Source organism: Pinus tabuliformis, chromosome 7 (assembly GCF_031772625.1).
Source record: "Pinus tabuliformis cultivar Carrire ecotype Pingquan chromosome 7, CPIR1, whole genome shotgun sequence".
Taxonomy (NCBI): domain Eukaryota; kingdom Viridiplantae; phylum Streptophyta; class Pinopsida; order Pinales; family Pinaceae; genus Pinus; species Pinus tabuliformis.
This window is the reverse complement of record NC_142293.1, coordinates 815,126,592-815,133,590: the sequence shown is the minus strand read 5'-3', so window position 1 is coordinate 815,133,590 and position 6,999 is coordinate 815,126,592.

The following is a 6,999-nucleotide window of genomic DNA, read 5'->3' as shown; positions in this document are numbered from 1 at the left end:
AATTTCCATGATCTCCCCAATAATATGACATACATCCATGGTCATTATGCCACATAGGATTACATCTTTGTATGTACCTATTTGCATCTCAATACTACACTATTCGATCACAATGAATTGACGGCCCTTCTGCAACCAAGATAATCTGTAGGGTGTAGGATTATCTTTGCGGACACAAGGTTATCAGTGCTTCCATTGTCTATGATTACCTTACAACGCTTACTTTTTGATTTACATGTGGTTCTAAACAAGTTCTTTCTTTGTGCAGGTTCTCCAGTTTCCTTCTCTGCTCTAAGCAAAGTTCTTGTAAATAGCAGTGATTCACCTTCTTGAGGGGGTTCTTCTTTCTCCTCAAGTCAAGGTGGTTCTGGCTTTGCCTCCGCCACATTTGAACCCCTCTGGCTTGTTGATTTGTTATGAGGACAATCCCACGACATGTGTCCCCATTCTCCACAGGTATAACACCTAACATCTCTTCCTCGCCCTCTTCCTCTGGGTGTGAATCTTCCTTTACTAGATTCACCCCTCTATGGTGGTCTGCCACTTGAGCTTCCTACTTCATGATGATGCTGTGTTCCTATGGATCTAGTAGCTCCTCTACTTCTCACTAAACTCTTTCCTCTGTTCCTTTGACTCTGTTTCCTCAATATTTTTCTCCTTGCCTTCAGACTTGCTTGATAGGCATCCTCAATAGTTTTCAGACTTAACAAGCTAATGCCATCTTATATCTTATACCTTAACCCATCTATATATCTAGCTATATTTTCCACATCATCTTCTACATGCCTTGCTCTAATACTTAATCTATAGAATTATTTTGTATACTCCTTAACAGACATTCCTTTCTATTTCAAATTTTGCACTTGTTTAAAAAGATTCAAATGATAGTCTTTAAGCAAAAACTTGGATTTCAGTTTACTTACAATTTTATCCCATTGCTTGATCTTAGATTTTCCTTTCCTCGTTCTTGATGTTTGTACCTTGTCCACCAGATGGCTGCATGACCCTTCAATCTGGTGACTGCAAACTTCACCATCTTATTCTCCTCAACCTCTTCATAGTCAAAGTACTGATCTATGGATCTGATCCAATTTATAAGCTCCTCCACATTTAGACTCCCTTCATACATAAGAATCTCCATCTTGGGTTTGCTTCCTACTTTTCCCAGCATCTTGAGGACTTTAGCAGTTCCATTGTCTTCTTCTACTTCTCCACATCTGCAACAAATTCTTCTGAAGACCTCTCAGCTCCATCATCAAGCGCTCTTCTTTGGGTTGTCTCCATTGTCTCCATTCGTGCACAAAAACTCCACACCTATTCCAATAGAATTTCATTTGGTTTTGGTCTTCCTCAACCAATTCCTCTCCTCAGTGGCACCTTCACTACAAACACCTCTTTCTTCTACTCTGATACCAAAAATTGATGCATCAGAAACAATGGTTTCCCCCTTTTGGGATCCAAAAGACCCTTCAACTATAAAAATTGCGCTTTAATCGTACTGGGAACCTAAAACCTTTGGAAAAGGTTTAACAGTGACTTTCTGCCTTTAAACACATATATGGGGTTTTATCCGCAGATCCAGATCTAACCGATCAGACAGTCAGGATCCAATCACACTATTAGTGATCTGTCAACCCCAGGGCTTCTTATATCGACAATTTTCCTTTGGTCTGATGCGATATCACTATCGCTATCGGCGATTTACAATGGCCGCTAATATATATGCCCACTCCGATATGATGATGTGACACAATCAGTGATCACAAGTCACAAGGGTTGATGTCGCTCCACTTAAACATAGTGATAGCACTACTGGACCCAATAGCTCTCCATACTCCCATTTATAAATATTCAAGTCCGCCTTCTTTGAATCCGCTAAGTGCTTTAGCACGATTCCCTTTGGAAATTACTCTCGACGATTCAATATGGGAAATACAAACAGGCCCGACGCAATAGGGTTCCATGGACCCGATATCAATAAAACTTCCACCTATAACAGTTGAAGTCTTGATCTCTATTTAAACTGTGTTTTAGCTCGATACTTAGCATATTCATCTATTTTTTTCCTGTGAAACCAGAACAATGAAAGGCGCTTGCTAATCGATCTTTTAACATAACAATACCATTAAAAAACATGAAAACGCAGGCCAGAATCAATGTGGTAAAGTTTTAGAGGAAAAATCAAGCATACAAGGCCTCCACAGGGCAACTAAAGAATGCTACACAAAATACATATTTTATTCACAATAATAACATAGGGTCTCGACCTTCGCCAGATTACACATGAAAATGACCTTTGTTTACATAAAATATAGTCCACACACACTCTCTGAGCTCTCGCTCCACTCAGCAGTCCTCTCTCCTCCCTCACTCATTACATTTTCCTATCTTTTATCACTCAAATAATTCGTTTAACAATATCTAACAAAAATCTTATATTCTCAAGAGATCTAATAGAAAATCCTCTATTTCTTAGCTCTCCTTCACATCTACGCTAACAACTCTATCTCTAAATATAGAATAAAATAGTCTCTAACTTATTACAATAATTAATTATAACAAATTTCTTAAGAGATCCAACCCTCTTATTAAAAATCGGTTCTGACCCAACAGTCAATGAATTTCAACCTGTTTAGCCACAACATGTGAACAAGTTTTCACATTGCTGGCCAATCCCAGTGCTCCTGCATCACATCTTTCGTGACTTGATCTTCCCGTCACGTTCTTATGCCCCTGTCTCATTTCCATTTGGCGGAACATTGTGGTAAAGTGCTATAGGTTGTGACATGTAAAGCGTGGTGGTGCCTATTCATTGGATTTGTCACTCCTGAGAAGGAGTAGTTTGTTGGGGCAAGGAAACGACTTCTCTATGAGGATTCGATCAGAGGCAACATTTCTCCATAACAGTGTAAACTTTGAAACAGGAACTATAAACTCAAAACGAGAACTCTACCCAAAAAACCCTGAAAAAACATGAGAAATAGTGCTAAAAACGAAAAGTGTGTATACTAGAACGATGGTTTTTTTTTTAGGGTCAATTTTGAACATGTTTTAAAAATGGCAGTGAGAATGAATTTTTTGTGCAAAATTTGTGCAAACAATAGCCTAAAAATGAAAAGTGCTAATAATGGAACGATGGATTTTTTTTAGGGTTAATTTTCAACATTTTTAAAAAACGCCAGTAAAACCGAATTTTTATGTGCAAAATTTGTGCAAAAAACACCCTCAAAATGAAAAGTGTTTATGCTCGAATAACACTTTTTTTTTTTGGTAAATTTTCAACATTTTTTAAATAATTTAAAAAAAAACATTTCAAATTTTATATTAAAAAATTTAAAGTTTAAAATTTAAAATTTGGATTTGACAATGATTTAAAATTTGGATTTAAAAAAAAAAAAAAAAACATTTAAAATATATATATATATATATATATATATATACAAGAAACATATTTAACAACATTTTTTTTTTATTTAAAAAAAAAAACAATTTTATCGGCCAGTACCCCCAGGGGCGGCCAGGCAGTGGCTATTCGAATCCGAGAATCGAATAACCATTTCTCGACCGCCCCCATGGGCAGTTGGGCAGTGGCTATCTGATTCTTGGAATCAGATAGCCACCACTCAGCCACCTGTGGGGGTGTCCGGGTGGTGGTTATCTGATTCTCAGAATCAGATAGCCACCGCTCGGCCGCCTGCGGAGGAAGCCAAGCGGTGGCTATCCGATTTTGAGAATTGGATATCCACCTCAAAGGGCAGTCAAGCGGTGGTTATCCGATTCCAAGAATCGGATAGCCATCGCTTGACCATCGGTGGGGGTGGTTATCTAATTCTCAGAATCAAATAACCATCACCTGACTGCCCATGGGGGTGGCTATCCGATTCTCAGAATCGAATATCCATCGCCCGGATGCCTGGGGGGTGGCTATCCAATTCTTGGAATCGAATAGCCATCACCCATTTTCCCATGGGGGTGGTTATCCGATTCTCGGAATCGGATAGCCACCGCCTAGCTACCAGTGGGGGTGGTTGGGCGGTGGCTATCGGATTCTCAGAATCAGATGGCCACCGCTCTGCCGCCCATGGGGGTGTCCAAGCAGTGGCTATCCGATTTCGAGAATCGGATAGCCACCCCCATGGGCAGTCGAGTGGTGGTTATTCGGTTCCAATTACGGGAACTGATACTGTTATGCGTTCAATATTTGTAATATGTGATTTTCAGATTAATTTTTAAGTTAATCATTATTTTTTGAAAAAAAAAGTGATTACTATTATTTTCTTGACATGAAATTCATTAAAAAAACTATTATTTAACCATTTTCAGTTAAAATTTTCGTATAAAAATTGTGATTTTGACATGTCAATTCTAGCAAAATATTATCAAAACGTGTAGTTTTTTAGTTAAATTTATGTTTAAAATGGTTATTTTTATGTCCATTGTTAAAAAATATTGTTTTTTAGAAACAATTATTTCATATGGATTGAAAAATTAATTACGGATGTATAAATATGTAGAATGTCGAAAATTCAAAATATCGACCTTCCAATTTAAAAATGCAAAACAATAAAAACCTCACTACAAAAAAATTAAAATTAAAATAAAAACAAGAAAATATGAAGAAAAAGACCACTTCAAAAATTATTAAATTTACAAAATAATTTTTACATTTCATACATTAGAAAATTTAAAGTCAAAAAATAGGTCTTTCAAAAAAAGGGTCTGATGTAGAATTACCACTTTTTAAAATCAGCATGAAAATCACTACCATTCTAAAATGCAATGTACATAAAAGAAATTAAAGTGCCAAAAACTATGCTCTAAAAAAAACATGTGTGTTCTGCATCACCCCTTTCCAAAATTAGGTCACCTTTTTGCTATCTCTACGAAATGGGTAATAGTATCAGTTCCCGTTTCAAAGTTTACATTGTTCCATGGAGAAATTAGGGATTTGCACCAGACTGATCTAGGTTATTAGTGGTACCTGTTAATATAAAGTGACATTACAAAGCAACTTAAGAGAAATAGAAGCTAGCAAGGGAGATCTGCTCAACGAGCTGCATATAAGGCAACGTAAGGTAATTCACTTGGCAGGAAGGCAGCGTAATTAGCTCAATAGGCAACATAAGGGAGACTCGCTCAATGTGCAGATTTGTGTCTCACGATTAGAACACTGCTGCCATCGTCGTCCTTCAATCACGGCTGTGTCCTTCTGTTAAATTTCGTGGTGGTGTCTGTTCGTGCCAACAATGTGGCCCATTGGAGAAGAGGAATGCATTAATTTATTGAGGTAGTGAAGATTGATCATGAAGTGTAGAGGTGTGAGGAGATCAGTTTGTCAACCCTTCAATCTGACTTCCAGATCTACCTCCTCGGTATCTGAGAATTACGATTTAAGTTGTATTTTGGTTGTCACTGCTCCCAATGCGTAGCTCTTGTGTTGACAAGGGATGATCACCTCGTTCGAAACCTGTGTTGGTCATAGTCAAAGTTGTGCAGCCTACCTTGAGCATTTTTTTCAGGCCAACCTAAGTTTGTTTGAAGCCCATTTCAACATTTGTTTAAGCGCTCTTGTTGACAAGGGCTGATCACCTCCTTCGAAACCTGTGGTGGTCAGAGTCAAAGTTGTGAAGCCTGCCTTAAGAGTTTTTTTCAGGACAACCTAAGTTTGTTTGAAGCCCATTTCAATCTTTGTTTGAGCGCTCTTGTTGACAAGGGTTGATCACCTCTTTCGAAACCTGTGGTGGTCATAGTCAAAGTTGTGTGGCCTACCGTGAGCATTTTTTTCAGGCCAACTTAATTTTGTTTGAAGCCCATTTCAACCTTTGTTTGAGTGCTCTTCCTTTAACATTTGTTTTAGTGTATCTTCTATAGCCCCTCCTTGTTGAATGCTGCTACAACATTTGAAACATTTTATATGAGTGTTGTTTCTTCTAGTGCTTCCAGCCTATCCTATATTTGTTTTAAAAAAAGGTGGACTTTGGTTTTTTGTTTTGAGCGGACATGTAAAAATGGGCTCCTATTTAAAAAAAATAGGAGCATTTATTTGGAAAAATAGCTTTAGTTTCTTTTAAAGCTTTATTATTGTTTTTTATTTTTATTTTTTTAATTTATTTGAAGTCGGTGTAAGTATTTGTTTTGGATAGGATGGTGAATCCATTTGTAGAGACATAATCTATATTTGGCACTTGTGGTGAAGAATAAATTCTTCAAATGGAAACAAGGAGGAGCAAACAAAGAAAGAATCTCATCCCAAAAAATGTCATTTCCAAAATCAATCAAGGTATGTCATCTTAAATAAATTTCTTTTACTGTGGTAGAAGTGGGCATTTGACCACACACTGTTATAAGAAGAGAAATGATGAATCTAGACATAAAAATAGAAGATAATAAGGAAATTTTTCCGAAGAAGCCCTAAATTCTGATCTCAAAAATCTCAAGTTATTTGTGTCTAATGTTGCATTGTCTACTAAAATGGATGATGCTAATACATGGTTTGTGGACTCTTGAACATCGATTCATATGACATGCAATAAGGAGTGGAACAAAAACTTTAAGAAAATTAACAATGGTTGAAACATGTACCTTGTAGATGCTCGTGAATATAAGATCATGGGATATGGTGATATATCTGTGACTTTACAACATGGCAGCATCATGTGCATCCATAATGTATCAAGAAAAAAATGTTCTCTGTGTCTAAAATTACATATCATATCTCGATGGTTGAATTCTTCAAACACATTTCATAGTGAAAGATTTGTTGGATCACTACAAACCTATTTCTTCAGGAGTCGGAGTTGGAAGCCTATACAAGCTTGATGTTATGAGCAAAAGTCATCAAGCACTGATTTCTACAACCATGTCAAAAAAAATTCTTTGGCATTAGAGATATGGTCACATTAATTATCATGATTTATTATTTCTATAGAAACAAAGTATGGTTGAAGGTATCCCTATGTTAAAGAATGAATATGTTGCTTATGAAGGTTGTGCACTAGG